The sequence below is a fragment of the Staurois parvus genome, unplaced genomic scaffold (assembly GCF_062004578.1).
Source record: "Staurois parvus isolate SC_StPar_1 unplaced genomic scaffold, SC_StPar_1.0 ptg000339l, whole genome shotgun sequence".
Taxonomy (NCBI): Eukaryota; Metazoa; Chordata; class Amphibia; order Anura; family Ranidae; genus Staurois; species Staurois parvus.
In genome coordinates this window covers 3401503-3419048 of record NW_028318135.1, presented here as the reverse complement: position 1 = coordinate 3419048, position 17546 = coordinate 3401503, and the positions used below count along the sequence as shown (strand labels likewise).

Genomic DNA, 17546 nt, shown 5'->3' with positions numbered 1-17546 from the left:
GCCATTTTTCTTTTTAGGGTTTGTTGCCATATATACTGTGGAGAGGTGAAGAATGTTGAGTTTAGGAATTTTGAATGAGGCAAAGTGGGTCTCCTGTAGGAATAGGATTTCAGGTTGTATGGAGCGGACTTGTCTCGAGAGCAAGGACCTTTTGAAAGGGAAGTTGAGACCTCAAACATTTAGTGAAGTTATAGTAATCATTTTGTTGATTGTAGATGGTTTGGATCTCGTAGCGATGGTGTTTCAGGTATTGTGAAGATGAGTGATTTTCGTCGAGATGGAGGTGGTGGACCGCCAAGTATGCAGCTTGGTGAGCTTGAGTTGGTCATAGTTGTAGTATGAGCATTCCATTGTGTAGAGGGGGTTGTTGAGAGGGGTGGTTCTAGCGACTGTTGACTGGTAGATTGGGGTATGAACAGGGGTAAAAACAGGGGTAAAAAAGACTTGCAAAAAACACAAGTAACATGTGTAGCAATGTCTGCTACTGTGTAGTGTGGAGGCACGAGTAAGCATGACTCGTTTGAGAGCTCATGCTTGAGACGAACTTGGAAGTTCAACATATTCGATCAGGGGCCAATTGCCAGCTTGTGTGTTAGAGAGTGAGGCCCAGGGTATTGGGCATGGAGATAATATGTTTGAGCAAAAGGTTATGACCATTCTGCTTCCATCTGTTGCAGCCGGTTGGGTGCTGGTTGGTGGGAGTCTGCTGGGATGATGTTCCACGTTTTCAGTAGTTCGATGCCTGCTTCTAGGGATTTGATTGTGTAAAATCTGCCTTGGTGTTTGACATTTAGTTTCGTGGGGAAGCCCCATTGGTATCCGATTCCATGATTCCGTAATGCTTTAGTTATGGTTGGAGAGTGTGGCTTTGGACAGGTCTGCGAACAATGTTGGCTTGGGCTGAAGGAATTGAGGCCGAATTTCTTGCTGCAATCATTATTCTTTCTTTCACATGGTAAAAGTGTATGCGCGCCAGTATATCCCTGGGGACCGTCACTGGTAGAAATGAATGACGGTTTAGGGATTCGATGTGCTCGATCTATGGCCAATTCTACCTTTGTGAGGGTAGGGATGAGGTTTTTATATATTGTTGTATATATGGGACTATGGCGTCTGTAGTGACGGATTCCGGGATACCACGGAATTTGATGTTGTTTCACCTGGAGCGATCTTCTAAGTCTACCAATTTGAGATTGATTTGTTCAATGTCTGCCTCATGGTCTGTGTGTGCGTTTATGAGGTCATTATGTGTGGTACACATTTCCCCTAGTTTGTTCTCGATATGGCGGATATGTTTTTCTTGTTTTTGAACCGTATTTGAGATTTGAGATAATGATGCCGTCAAGTCATTATGTAGTGTTTGCCCCAGAGAAAGGAAATCTCTGTGATAGGTTGGTCAGAAGCAGGATAGGATTTGATTAAAGATGGAGCATTAGCTGTTAGAATAGTAGCTGAGAGAGAAGGTTGTCTGTCGGGGGGTGATCCTGTGTCCAGTCTGGCCCTGGATTTTGCAGGGCTGCTGGATGTAGGAGACAGGGGTGGAGAAGACTCACCCGGATCCCCTGGATATAGTGATCCCTTCAGCATGAGGTCTGGGTTGTATGCTGCCTGGTGATCTGTGTTCTCCCCTTGCTATGCTGAGAGGCCATTCTGTGTGCAGCCGGTGCCATCTTGGCTGCAGGGGCTGATTGCAGGGAAGAAGCTGGTCATCTTTCCTGGATGACTTGGCGTTTTGCAGCAGCGGGTCATAGCTCATTCGCATGGCGAGGGGTTAATGTTTCAGAAAGTGTAAGTATTATTCCCTGGGGTTGTAGGGTGCCGCTATCGTGCTGGCGGGAGGACTGAGCTCACCTCATTGAGCGTCCATCTCCGGAGCCAGCCACACATGCCCTGTTATTTGTTTTGACTTTTTGCGGCCTTGATTTTCTTTTTACATACTCTTATTTATTTAACATTTAAATGATGATAGTGTTAACTAATTTTTATATTAGGTATAAATGTGTAAGTTAGAGAGCGCACCATATAAAGCTGCTAATGCACAAAAAGGAACCACAAAACCTTTCTAGGAATATAACATAAAAATGGGGTGTGCAGCGCTATACAGATAAACACACTATCATAGATATGACAAAAAAGTAGAAAAGGTCCTGTAAACTGAATGGTAAACAGTCCGAGGTAATATATGTGATTTCAATCCAAATAGGTATATTCCAGTGATGGAGTATATATGACTTCAATCCAAATGGGTATATTCCAGCATCCTAACACGAAGGTGTAGAAAAATTAGAGGTTCCTCCTAAAGGAGGAGCCTCTGCACGCCTTGACGTCACACCACCGGATCAGGAGGTCCGGTGGCCATCATATTTATCCACTGGTCAGTGCATTCGAGAGCTCATTATATTTGTATAAGTTACTATCACCCTGTACGCTTAATTTATACCTTAATAAATAAATTTTACATTACTACACCATGAGCGTTTTCATCTCTATTACCTGGCACTGAGCCTTCACATCTCGGCCCAGCATTCCAGGAGTCCGCCCAGGCTGGAGGATTTGGGAAATAGGTCCAGACCATCATCCCTGGCACCCGTCACCTCATTAACCACCAGAGGATACCTTTATCATCAGGCTGTACCTTCACGGGACCTCCTGCTACATGGAATTTCTATGTGCACATTAAATTGCACTTCCGGTGAGTGGGCAATTTTTCTACACCTTCGTGTTAGGATGCTGGAATATACCCATTTGGATTGAAGTCATATATACTCCATCACTGGAATATACCTATTTGGATTGAAATCATATATATTAACTCGGACTGTTTACCATTCAGTTTACAGGACCTTTTCTACTTTTTTGTCATATCTGTGATAGTGTGTTTATCTGTATAGCGCTGCACACCCCATTTTTATGTAATTTTTATATTAAAAAATATATATATTTTCCTATTATTTATAAATTTTTTTAAGTTTTGACACGATCCAAATAGGGTTTATTTTTAGCCTTATATACGTATTGGCCGTGGGAATATATTTTGCAGTATATTCACATAGTCTTTTTGAAAAATTCCCATTTTTATTCTGTGTTTATGAATGCCAATACCCCTCCCCCCCCAGTTTAAGTCTTAGAGAGCTGCCCTCCACCTGGAAAATTTGCTCTCTTAAAGTTAAGTGTTTTTATTTTTCCAGTATGTGTTTTTGCTTACAGCTTACATTAAATGAAACCATGATATGGTCACTGCTACCCAGATGTTCTTTTATCTGATCATTAGTAGTAAGCACTGCATGGTTCAAGATTACCAGGTCCAGGAGAGCATCATTTCTGTTTGGGACCTCTATGAACTGTACCATAAAATCGTCTTGTAATAGGTTTATAAATGTTTGCTCTTTAAATGTTCCAGCAGTGCCATTACTCCAGTCATCATAAGGGTGGTTAAGATCCCAGATTATTATCACTGTCCTAGCCCTCGCAGCCCTTTCCATCTGTGCAAGGAGCTGAGTATCCACCTCCTCATTAACACTTTGGTGGCCTGTAACAAACTCCAATGATTAACGTTGAACTGTGCACATCCATATGCAGTTCCACACGTAATTCTTCAGCCTCATTACACTATCCATCAACTAGGTCCTCTTTTACACTTGATTTGAGATCACTTCTCACATAGAGACATACACCACCACCTTTACATTTTACCCTGTCTGTCTGAAAGAGAACATAGCCAGGAATATTATTAGCCCAGTCATGTGAAGAATGAAGTCAAGATTCAGCAATACCAATTAAGTCATAGTTCTCTTCATACACCAAAGCTTCCAACTTTCCTATTTTGCTTGGCAGACTTCTGGCATTGGTGAATAAACACTTTAATTCATTATCACTAGTGATGGTCTGGATTAGAGATGAGCGAATCGAACCAGGCGAAGTGGAATTCGATACGAATTTCAGGAAAAATTCGATTCGCGTCGAATCCGAATATTTGCCTACTTCGGGTGCGCGAATCGGATTTTTCCCGATCAGCCGGCAAAAGTGTCCCTGCAGAGAGCTCCGCTATTTCTGACAGTTCTCTGACAGTTCCTTCACATGTACAGCGGTTGAAACATTGTATCTATTTGTTTCCATTTAGGATACAGATGTTTTTATTCGGAAACAGATGTTTCAACCGCTGTACATGTGAAGGAGCTGTCAGAGAACTGTCAGAAATAGAGGAACTCTGCAGATACACTTTTTGCCGGTTTGGAATTATTCTTATTTTCATCCTACTTCTTCTTCTTCTTCCTCTTCATCCTCATCCTCTTCTTCTTCTTCTGAGGATGAGGATGAAGAAGAAGAAGAAGAAGAAGAAGTAGGATGAAAATAAGAATAATTCCAAGCCGGCAAAAAGCGTATCTGCAGAGCTCCTCCATTCTGCAGATACACTTAGAGGAGCTCTGCAGATACACTTTTTGCCGGCTTGGAACTAATCTTATTTTCATCCTACTTCTTCTTCTTCTTCTTCATCCTCATCCTCAGAAGAAGAAGAAGAGGATGAGGATGAAGAAGAAGAAGAAGAAGTAGGATGAAAATAAGAATAATTCCAAGCCGGCAAAAAGTGTATCTGCAGAGCTCCTCTAAGTGTATCTGCAGAATAGAGGAGCTCTGCAGATACACTTTTTGCCGGCTTGGAATTATTCTTATTTTCATCCTACTTCTTCTTCTTCTTCTTCCTCTTCATCCTCATCCTCATCCTCTTCTGCTTCTTCTGAGGATGAGGATGAAGAAGAAGAAGAAGTAGGATGAAAATAAGAATAATTCCAAGCCGGCAAAAAGTGTATCTGCAGAGCTCCTCTATTCTGCAGATACACTTAGAGGAGCTCTGCAGATACACTTTTTGCCGGCTTGGAATTATTCTTATTTTCATCCTACTTCTTCTTCTTCTTCTTCATCATCCTCATCCTCAGAAGAAGAAGAAGAAGAGGATGAGGATGAAGAAGAAGAAGTAGGATGAAAATAAGAATAATTCCAAGCCGGCAAAAAGTGTATCTGCAGAGCTCCTCTAAGTGTATCTGCAGAATAGAGGAGCTCTGCAGATACACTTTTTGCCGGCTTGGAATTATTCTTATTTTCATCCTACTTCTTCTTCTTCTTCCTCTTCATCCCCATCCTCATCCTCTTCTGCTTCTTCTGAGGATGAGGATGAAGAAGAAGAAGAAGAAGAAGTAGGATGAAAATAAGAATAATTCCAAGCCGGCAAAAAGTGTATCTGCAGAGCTCCTCTATTCTGCAGATACACTTAGAGGAGCTCTGCAGATACACTTTTTGCCGGCTTGGAATTATTCTTATTTTCATCCTACTTCTTCTTCTTCTTCTTCTTCTTCATCCTCATCCTCAGAAGAAGAAGAAGAGGATGAGGATGAGGATGAAGAAGAAGAAGAAGAAGAAGTAGGATGAAAATAAGAATAATTCCAAGCCGGCAAAAAGTGTATCTGCAGAGCTCCTCTAAGTGTATCTGCAGAATAGAGGAGCTCTGCAGATACACTTTTTGCCGGCTTGGAATTCTTCTTATTTTCATCCTACTTCTTCTTCTTCTTCCTCTTCATCCTCATCCTCATCCTCTTCTTCTTCTTCTGAGGATGAGGATGAAGAAGAAGAAGAAGAAGAAGAAGAAGAAGTAGGATGAAAATAAGAATAATTCCAAGCCGGCAAAAAGTGTATCTGCAGAGCTCCTCTATTCTGCAGATACACTTAGAGGAGCTCTGCAGATACACTTTTTGCCGGCTTGGAATTAATCTTAATTTCATCCTACTTCTTCTTCTTCTTCTTCTTCTTCATCCTCATCCTCAGAAGAAGAAGAAGAGGATGAGGATGAGGATGAAGAAGAAGAAGAAGAAGAAGAAGAAGAAGAAGAAGTAGGATGAAAATAAGAATAATTCCAAGCCGGCAAAAAGTGTATCTGCAGAGCTCCTCTAAGTGTATCTGCAGAATAGAGGAGCTCTGCAGATACACTTTTTGCCGGCTTGGAATTATTCTTATTTTCATCCTACTTCTTCTTCTTCTTCTTCTTCCTCTTCATCCTCATCCTCTTCTTCTTCTTCTGAGGATGAGGATGAAGAAGAAGAAGAAGAAGAAGAAGAAGAAGTAGGATGAAAATAAGAATAATTCCAAGCCGGCAAAAAGTGTATCTGCAGAGCTCCTCTATTCTGCAGATACACTTAGAGGAGCTCTGCAGATACACTTTTTGCCGGCTTGGAATTATTCTTATTTTCATCCTACTTCTTCTTCTTCTTCTTCATCCTCATCCTCAGAAAAAGAAGAAGAGGATGAGGATGAAGAAGAAGAAGAAGAAGTAGGATGAAAATAAGAATAATTCCAAGCCGGCAAAAAGTGTATCTGCAGAGCTCCTCTAAGTGTATCTGCAGAATAGAGGAGCTCTGCAGATACACTTTTTGCCGGCTTGGAATTCTTCTTATTTTCATCCTACTTCTTCTTCTTCTTCCTCTTCATCCTCATCCTCTTCTTCTTCTTCTGAGGATGAGGATGAAGAAGAAGAAGAAGAAGAAGAAGTAGGATGAAAATAAGAATAATTCCAAGCCGGCAAAAAGTGTATCTGCAGAGCTCCTCTATTCTGCAGATACACTTAGAGGAGCTCTGCAGATACACTTTTTGCCGGCTTGGAATTATTCTTATTTTCATCCTACTTCTTCTTCTTCTTCTTCATCCTCATCCTCAGAAGAAGAAGAAGAGGATGAGGATGAGGATGAAGAAGAAGAAGAAGAAGAAGTAGGATGAAAATAAGAAGAATTCCAAGCCGGCAAAAAGTGTATCTGCAGAGCTCCTCTAAGTGTATCTGCAGAATAGAGGAGCTCTGCAGATACACTTTTTGCCGGCTTGGAATTATTCTTATTTTCATCCTACTTCTTCTTCTTCTTCTTCTTCCTCTTCATCCTCATCCTCTTCTTCTTCTTCTGAGGATGAGGATGAAGAAGAAGAAGAAGAAGAAGAAGTAGGATGAAAATAAGAATAATTCCAAGCCGGCAAAAAGTGTATCTGCAGAGCTCCTCTATTCTGCAGATACACTTAGAGGAGCTCTGCAGATACACTTTTTGCCGGCTTGGAATTATTCTCATTTTCATCCTACTTCTTCTTCTTCTTCTTCATCCTCATCCTCATCCTCAGAAGAAGAAGAAGAGGATGAGGATGAGGATGAAGAAGAAGAAGAAGAAGAAGTAGGATGAAAATAAGAATAATTCCAAGCCGGCAAAAAGTGTATCTGCAGAGCTCCGCTAAGTGTATCTGCAGAGCTCCGCTATTTCTGACAGTTCTGTGACATTCACTCCATACAGCGGTTGAAACATTGTATCTATTTGTTTCCATAAATGGAACCATTTATGGAAACAAATAGATACAATGTTTCAACCGCTGTATGGAGGGAATGTCACAGAACTGTCAGAAATAGGCTATTTCTGACAGTTCTGTGACATTCACTCCATACAGCGGTTGAAACATTGTATCTATTTGTTTCCATAAATGGAACCATTTATGGAAACAAATAGATACAATGTTTCAACCGCTGTATGGAGGGAATGTCACAGAACTGTCAGAAATAGGCTATTTCTGACAGTTCTGTGACATTCCCTCCATACAGCGGTTGAAACCGCTGTATGGAGTGAATGTCACAGAACTGTCAGAAATAGGATATTTCTGACAGTTCTGTGACATTCACTCCATACAGCGGTTGAAACATTGTATCTATTTGTTTCCATAAATGGAACCATTTATGGAAACAAATAGATACAATGTTTCAACCGCTGTATGGAGGGAATGTCACAGAACTGTCAGAAATAGGCTATTTCTGACAGTTCTGTGACATTCACTCCATACAGCGGTTGAAACATTGTATCTATTTGTTTCCATAAATGGTTCCATTTATGGAAACAAATAGATACAATGTTTCAACCGCTGTATGGAGGGAATGTCACAGAACTGTCAGAAATAGCCTATTTCTGACAGTTCTGTGACATTCACTCCATACAGCGGTTGAAACATTGTATCTATTTGTTTCCATAAATGGAACCATTTATGGAAACAAATAGATACAATGTTTCAACCGCTGTATGGAGGGAATGTCACAGAACTGTCAGAAATAGGCTATTTCTGACAGTTCTGTGACATTCACTCCATACAGCGGTTGAAACCGCTGTATGGAGTGAATGTCACAGAACTGTCAGAAATAGGCTATTTCTGACAGTTCTGTGACATTCACTCCATACAGCGGTTGAAACATTGTATCTATTTGTTTCCATAAATGGAACCATTTATGGAAACAAATAGATAAAATGTTTCAACCGCTGTATGGAGGGAATGTCACAGAACTGTCAGAAATAGCGGAGCTCTGCAGATACACTTAGTGGAGCTCTGCAGATACACTTTTTGCCGGCTTGGAATTCTTCTTATTTTCATCCTACTTCTTCTTCTTCTTCTTCATCCTCATCCTCAGAAGAAGAAGAAGAGGATGAGGATGAAGAAGAAGAAGAAGAAGAAGTAGGATGAAAATAAGAAGAATTCCAAGCCGGCAAAAAGTGTATCTGCAGAGCTCCGCTAAGTGTATCTGCAGAGCTCCGCTAAGAAATAGCCGAGCTCTGCAGATACACTTTTTGCCGGCTTGGAATTCTCCTTCTTCTCATCTTTCTTCTTCTTCTCATCCTTCTTCTTCTTCTCATCCTTCTTCTTCTTCTCATCCTTCTCCTTCTTCTCATCCTTCTCCTTCTTCTCATCCTTCTTCTTCTTCTCATCCTTCTCCTTCTTCTTATCCTTCTTCTTCTCATCCTTCTCCTTCTTCTCATCCTTCTTCTCATCCTTCTCCTTCTTCTCATCCTTCTTCTCATCCTTCTCCTTCTTCTCATCCTTCTCCTTCTCCTTCTTCTCATCCTTCTCCTTCTTCTCATCCTTCTCCTTCTTCTCATCCTTCTCCTTCTTCTCATCCTTCTCCTTCTTCTCATCCTTCTCCTTCTTCTCATCCTTCTTCTCATCCTTCTCCTTCTTCTCATCCTTCTTCTCATCCTTCTCCTTCTTCTCATCCTTCTTCTCATCCTTCTCCTTCTTCTCATCCTTCTTCTCATCCTTCTCCTTCTTCTCATCCTTCTCCTTCTCCTTCTTCTCATCTTTCTCCTTCTTCTCATCCTTCTCCTTCTCCTTCTTCTCATCCTTCTCCTTCTTCTCATCATTCTCCTTCTCCTTCTTCTCATCCTTCTCCTTCTTCTCATCCTTCTTCTCATCCTTCTCCTTCTTCTCATCCTTCTTCTCATCCTTCTCCTTCTTCTCATCCTTCTTCTCATCCTTCTCCTTCTTCTCATCCTTCTTCTCATCCTTCTCCTTCTTCTCATCCTTCTCCTTCTTCTCATCCTTCTCCTTCTCCTTCTTCTCATCCTTCTCCCTCTTCTCATCCTTCTCCTTCTTCTCATCCTCCTCCTTCTCCTTCTTCTCATCCTTCTCCTTCTCCTTCTTCTCATCCTTCTCCTTCTCCATCTTCTCATCCTTCTCCTTCTTCTCATCCTTCTCCTTCTCCTTCTCCTTCTTCTCATCCTTCTCCTTCTTCTCATCCTTCTCCTTCTCCTTCTTCTCATCCTTCTCCTTCTCCTTCTTCTCATCCTTCTCCTTCTTCTCATCCTTCTCCTTCTTCTCATCCTTCTCCTTCTCCTTCTCCTTCCTCATCTCCAAGGGCATTTAAATTAAAGGTACAGTGTTCTGCACTAATTTAAAGGCTCTCTGAAGCCTAGAAACCCTTTTTATAAGATAACTTCGTAGCGAATTAATTCGCATCGAATCGAATTTCTTCCTGAAATTCGGCGAATCGGCCGAATCGAATTTTTGAATAATTCGCTCATCTCTAGTCTGGATGTTCGAGTCGAATGTACATTCGGCTCGAACATCAGTCATTCATGTGTTTGGCGAACAAATGAACGTAAAGGGCGTTTGGTGGCCTGTTCGCCCATGACACTCAAAAATGCACTGTGCTTTCACAGTGCATTGTGATTGGCCAAAGCAATATACCTAACCACAGGTCAGGTGCAATGTTTTAGCCAATCATTGCACAATTGGGCGGAGCTAGTGGTGATGTTACCACTAGCTCTGACCAATTGTTTACATCTAACCTGCAAATGTCAGATTACGGCAAGTGCTCAGCGGGTGCGGATAGGTCTGCGGGCGTTATTTTTTTTTTTTCTTGGCGAGTCAATGTCATTATGACAATGTTGGACACCGTGATTAACGATGGATTACAATGATGGAACAATTTGTTTTGCCTTTTTCTTTAATAAAGGACTTGTCAAAAACTTTTGTTTTGTTTTTTGTTCAACAAATCATTTTTTCAAAAGACTGGTCTCTTTTTTTGTTACTAAATTTAACCCTTTAGTGAATGGGTAGGAGTTCAAGTATCCCTTACTCATTGGTCAGTGGGGGGGCAGCATCAGGGTGACCCCTTATTTAAAGGGGTACCCTAATGCTAATGAGCTCCCTCACATACCCTCACAACCACCAGGCCAGGGTTGTGGGGAAGAGGTCCTTATCCCCATCGGCATGGGGATACCGTCCTATGCCAAGGGCACAGTGCCTGGTAACCTGCAGGGGGACTCTCAGTTGTCCCTCCCCCTTTCCTGGTATGCCAGGCCTGTGCTCAGATCAAGGGTCTGGTAGGAATTTTGGAAGGACCCCACGCTTTCACCACCCATTTGTGGGGGGGGGGGAGTTCCCCTTAAAATTCCTACCCCGCACACTTTTGTTTGAATTTTTTACTGTGGGGTCCCTCCAAACCTTCCTACAAAACCTAAAGGCTATGGTAAGGATTGGGGGAACCCCACACTGTTTTTTTTAGTTTTTTTTATAATAATATAATTTTTTTAATGAAAATGTCAGTCCTGCTGCAGCAAGTTCTATACATTGTACAGATATGCAACTTTGCAGGTAGTTTAAGGAGACCCACATGGTATTATATTTAATGGATTTTTTAATTTTATTTTTACTTTAAGCAATGAAAAATGACTGCCCCTTTAAAAAAGGTTCTTTTTGAAATTTTATTTTCACTGATTCATGTCCCTCAGGACAGTACCCAAGTCCCCATATCCCTTTTATGACCAATACCTTGCAAATAATACTTAAAAATGGGCACTTTTGAATTTACATGTTTAAGTCCCATAGACTTGCAATGAGTTTGAAGTTCTCTATTCACATGTTCGACTGCGAACCGAACAGGGGGGTGTTTGGCCTTTCAATAACTGTCAAATTTTGCTCTTGTGTTTTGCTTATCTTTTTTAGTAGTACAAATAGTACTATATTTCCAAATGGCTGTTTGTAACATGGGAACCTTGGGAGCTTGGCATAACCCTCCGCCATCTATCCTCATTCCACCCTCCATTAATGTCTGACCCCTAATTGACCCATCTGCCCCATTGAATTCTAGTTCACCCTCCCCCCTCAATTCTAAATTACATACTCCTCCAGACTCCCCATAAACCTCTCCCTAAGCACAGAAAACCGCTTTCCATTTAGGTGCAAACCATGGCACAGGCAATATATCAGGGAATATCACCTTGGAGGTCCTTCCCTTCAACTTGCAACCTAGTTCTTTAAATTGCTTCTTAAGGAACCTCCATCTTCCATGTATTCTGTCATTGGTTTCATTGTGGACCACGATAGCTTAGTCACATCCAGCTCCTCCCTGGTCCACCACATGCTGAATCCTGGCACCATGGAGACAGCAAACCATTCACGAGGTGATTCTGGTGACACATTTTTCTATCAGTCCTTCTAAATATAAAATCTTCTATTGCCACCAACTGTCTAGGCCTACCTGCACTAACCTCACCATGCCTACTAGATTGGCTGATCTCCTTGATGTTAGGGGTAGCAGTGACATCCAGGGCTACCATCTCTATATTTGCCACCTCTTCTGCATGTCTTTAATAAAAAAACCAATAAGTGTATTTTAAATGGTTTGTGTGAAAGTTATAGCTTCTACAAACTATGGTATATACTGTATATTTGAAAATTGATCAGTCCTCTACTGAAGGTCTATTGCATTTCCTTAAGACAAAAAATGCCAGGGCAGTACAAATAACCCCCAAGCTACCCCTTTTTGCAAAAGTAGACAGTCTGAGGTATTTAGTAAGAGGCATGGTGAGTTTTTTGTAAGTTGTAATTTGTTTTTGACACAATTTTGTTTGGTAAATGAAGAATTAAAAAAAAAAGTAGGCCAGTCACAGATCACAGTAAGCAAGCTGTTCATGAATGGAAGGCCATTCATGACAGATTGTTTCATTCATGTGATTGCTATGATCAATGAGAGCGAACACATGATATCCGGTTACCGATTATCGGTAAAAGAAACCTTCTGTTTCCGGTGGACACAGTGGTCGCTGGAGGGGCTTGCTGAGCATCCTAGAGGGTGAGCTGCATGCTCCTAGCCCGAAGCAGGCCAGATCACCTATACATATGTGACTGAGCCTACATGTGCCATCCTGCCACAGTAAATTTACTGTGGCGGGGGCGGCAAATGGTTAATGAATCTAGGGACCCTTCCCCCATCTATGAATGAACCATCATAGTTGTCCTTTTAAAACCCAACAAAACTACTCTTCTAAATTTATAGGAGACATAGTCCATCCCGATCAAACAGGTTTTATACTGTCCCTACAACACAAAACATTAGACAATTATTTCTTAATTTGCAGATTCCATCTACTAATTTGAGCAACAAGGCCATCCTCTCATTAGACAGAGCCAAGGCATTTAATTGTAGAGTGGAACCTACTGTAGCACATGTTGTGAAAATTTGACTTTTTTTTGACCGTTTATTGGCCTTCTATTTCTTTGGTTTCTGCTATCAGCTGTGGAAGGCTTATTCACTAATGTTTTGATTCTTAGATTTGAAAGAATTCTTGTATTTTACCCTCCACACTGGAATAATTTTTCTTCCTGATAGCAGTTTGTGTTCCATCTTAGGTTCTCTAGTATCAGTATTGTAGCATCACTACCTATAGGACAAATAATGGCACAATCCCCTCCTTTGCCACAATCCAGGGACATAACATTTAGGACAATGGAATGGAACATCAAAAGCAAAATGTTTTTTCTGTTGAAAACTCCAACAATAAAGAAACCTATGATATGTCTTTTTGAAAATTCCAATGACTATTGTCTACAAAAATCCATTTATGGTGGGACGTCACTGTGACGAATGCAATGCCCGACCCCTGCCCTTCTCATCAACTCGTGACAAAGGAACAGCCAATCTCACACTGCGCTGTCACTTGTGTAACAATGCCACTCTCAGCACCCTGCACAAAGAATTTCCAGCTCCCGGGACCACATTCTATGTAACAGCAGCTTGAAAGAGATTGGCATTGTGTTAATTAGGTACACAATTAACTCTTCAAACTCCAAATTGCCATCAGATAGTTTTGGGACTATCAACCCTTCACAATGTTAGCAAGAACAAATGTGAACAAAAACATCTGTAACACACACTGTCACCACAGTCAAGTATATTCAGAGGATTATTTTATACAGTAGCACTCGTAAGGAGACAGGGATTCTTTAGTTTGCATTAAAAGCCTTAGAGATAGTTTCAACACTTTTAAAAATAGGTTTTATTACTAGTAAGGTCAAGCAATGGTGCAATTAAAATATTTACAGAAAGGGATGTTACAAAGAAATAGAGAACAATAAAGCAACAGAGAAATAAAAGAAAGGAGTTAAGAAGGCAGAATACTTGCAGAGTGCAATTGTCCAAGCCAATGTCTTGAGAGCCTTGTCTCTCAAGTCCGTTAAGATGTTCCTTAGTTGATGTTAAATGAGGGCACACTCTTCACAAGTCCTGTCAGTCCCTTTTCTATGATATCAAGGGGGTGTGGACAGAAACCAACTGACCAATAATCCAGTTTAAGGGATGGGAGATTAGGAGGACACTATGTTTATGACCAATTCCCAAATACAGTTTTACACTAATATTAATATGTTCCAATACATGCAGGTGGTATTCTACCAACTGGCAGATTATTATTCGGAATTATATTTCAAACCCAGGAATACCAAACACAGCATACTTTTGTCACCCAGGAGGGAAGAGACTGCTTTCTCCCCTTTCCTGTGTGCTAACATAGTCATGTATGACCTTGATTTGTTCAGTATGATATTCCCTATTCAAATATATACCTAATACTAATGTGTCCTGTTCCTGTTGAATTCTATGAATTGTATGTGGAATTGTTACATGTGGAATAGACATTTTATAGCACACTATGCATTCCTAGAGCCTTAATGGCCTTACAGGTCATGTGTGACTGCTTGACTGAGTTATTGTTGTTTTACGATAGGGCAGAGGAAAGTGTTTTTCATGGTTCATGGAAACAAACATCCTGCCAAAGACTAATTAGCTGTTTACAGCCTGGATAGGTCTGTGTTTTAATTAAGATAAAGTTTCTTTTGAAGTTTGTTAAAAGATACAGCTATTTATTTAAGTTTTCAGGAGGGAGGAGGGGAGGAAGATCATTGCTCATGAAAACAAAAATGGCTGTAATGTACAGGTTCCATGTCCCTATTGTGTACAATCATTACAGTCACATTTCTGGATGAGTATCTAAAAGAGAAGAGGATCCCATAGGGGCCTAAGGATAAAAAAAAATTCCTTCTTTCCAGATGGAAGATGAAGGCTTCAGAACTCACTGGACTGAAGTCATAGATGAAGCATCATCTAAATTAATGAAGCTCATCGCTGAATAGAAAAAAGAACAACTTAACATACTGATCAATGAAATTGTACAGAGCCAAAAAAATCTGGACAAAGTTAACAAGCAGCCGATTTTAAATTGAGAGAAACAAAGATGACCAGATCTCTGTATACCTTAGAAGAAGACATCATGAAAACTAGGTCTACTGTAAATTTCTCAGGGACAAATCAAATTATGAAGAAGGCACAGTATACAGATGGATAACCCCAGGAATGCATTACAGATCAGTAAACTCAGGCAGATTTAAACATTCCATTCTCAGGACATTTTCTACACCAGCGAATACTCTGAAAAGAGTCAGCTTCTCAGATACAGAGGGGGAGGCCACAGCTTCTTCCTCTTCTACTTCTACACCTGTCACCAAACATAAAAAATTAATATTGAAAGATACCTTCTCAGAGGATAGTGACTCCTCGCAGTCAAAAAGGTACCATCCCCTCAAGGGGAAGGGGGGTTACAAGCACTCATCCAAAAGAAAAGAAACACTGTAGCTCCAAAAAATCACCACAATCCTTCAATATTGAATTTGACTTTCAGGATTTTTGGCTCATACATGACATGAGCTCTCTTAATGTCCAAGGTTTTTGGGGTATTTTAACATCTGACAAAATACAAAATCCAGATTGTCTTCATATTTTTTCAACTCAACAATTAGATTTTTATCTGGTACAATCCAGAGGTGAAAATCTAAACTTATTTTAGAAGTTAGTCAAACAAGTCTCTTTGGTATGTGAAACAGAAAGGTCTTCCCAGGTCCACAGAACCAACTAAAATCAACAAAAGAAAAAAGTTCTCTCTCTCCTTTCAAAAGTAATTAAAAAAATCATAATTAAAAAATAGATAAAGGTGTAGCAGTCGTTGTGCTGAATTCTACAGATTACCATCAGGAAGCACTCAGACATCTGTCTGGGCCACAAACATATGAATGTTTGACAACAGATCCCACCTTGCCATACAAACAACAACTAGAATATATAATGGAAGAATCTACACATCTCGGTGTTTTGAAACCAGATGAAGCCAGAAAGTTAGTTCCTCCATCTCCAGTTATTCCAATTTTTCATCACTTACTGAAGGTCCACAAACCTGGACTCCCCTTAAAGAGAAGGCCCATAGTAGCTAGCATTGGTTCACTTGGGGAATCATTTGGAAATCTCATTGATAATGTGCTTCAACCTTTGGTTATTCAATTATTGTCCTGTGTTTGGAACACCAAAAATGTTATTCAAACAGTAGAGAATTTCCCCAGGACAAACAATCTAAAATGGCTCATCTGCAACGTACAGTCATTGTACTCCTGTATTCCACAGACCTTAGGCCTTCAGGCCTTACAACACCATATGGAATTATATACAGAATACAGTTAAGAAATGAAATGGTTCATTCTAGAAAGTGTTTTTATTGAGACACAATTACTTTCTATTCAACCAGAAGTTTTATGTACAGAGCGTCAAAGGGAGCCAGTTTTGCACTGACATATGCTAATCTCTCTATGTGCAGATGGGTAGAACAGTTCATCTACAACATATACAACTTTCACAGACATCTCATCAGAACGTATTTCTGCTACATAGAGGAGCTGATCTTCATTGTGGATTAAAGTTTATTATTTGAAGATTTTCTCACATATTTGAACTCAAATACATTGAACTTAGGATTCACTGGAGAAGAACAATTAAATAAAATCATTTATCTGGACATCACCCTAAACGGCTCTCTCCAACAACACCGGGTTACAATGACATCATTTAGAAAACCGACATGAAACAATTCTGTACTCCATGCATTTAGTTGCCATTCTCCACAAGTCATTCATGCTATTCCAAAGGGCTAGTTGACCCATTTAAAATAAATTGTTATTCTAGTGTGGACTGTGAAACTGAAGCCAAAACCATGGAAAAAACGTTCCATGAACATGGATATAATAGACATGTGGTCAACCAAGCATATCGCTTAGTCAGTAATACATCAAGAGAGAAACTTCTCAGCGCTAACAGACCCTCACAGCTAATGAAGAAAAATGTAGCTATAACATTTTTACTAGTGATGGGCAGAACCTCCCCCTGTTTGATTTGAGATCAAACATTTGAACCTACTGAAAGTTCTACCGAGAACTTTGAACAGGGACAATTTACTAAGTGGCATCTTACCGCATCTGAGTATGTGGTAAGTTACTAAAATACTGCATGTGTTATATTATTAAATCATGCAGTATTTTAGTAGTAAGACATCCATTCATGTTTGAGCTGTCAGCGGGATTCCCCGCTGACAGCTGAATGTCAAAAGAATTGTTGGCATTGCCCCCAACAATTAAAAAAAATGCATGGGGTCCTCCCCATCCATACCCTTTGGGTCTGGTATGGATTTTGAGAGGAAACCCCATGCAAAAATTTAAAAAAATTGTGTGGGGGTACCAGACCCTAATCAAGCATGCAGCCCAGCAGGTCAAGAAAGGGGTGGGCAAGTGAGTGCCCCCCTCCTGAACTATACTAGGTCACATGCCCTGAATGCTGGGGGGGGTGCTTTGGGACAGAGGGGGTTCCCCTACCCCAAAGCACCTTGTCCCCATGTTGATGGGGACAAGGGCCTCTTCTACACAACTCTGGATGGTGGTTGTGGGGGTCTGTGGGTGGGGATCTTATCAGAATCTGGAAGTCCCCTTTAACAGGATTCCGCCCTCCCCCCAAGTGAGTGAGTACATGGTACCACTACTCATGCACAAGAAAAAAAAGACAGTAGACAGGCTTTGACAAGTCTTTTCTTAAAAATAAAAATAAAAAAAGTCCCCCA

General features: G+C 40.6%; 1 pseudogene; it reads left to right on the top strand.

Moving 5' to 3' along the window:
* Nucleotides 1-277: 277 nt before the first annotated feature.
* The window catches only part of LOC149456999 (uncharacterized), a 38266-nt pseudogene continuing 20997 nt past the window's right edge, over nt 278-17546 (top strand).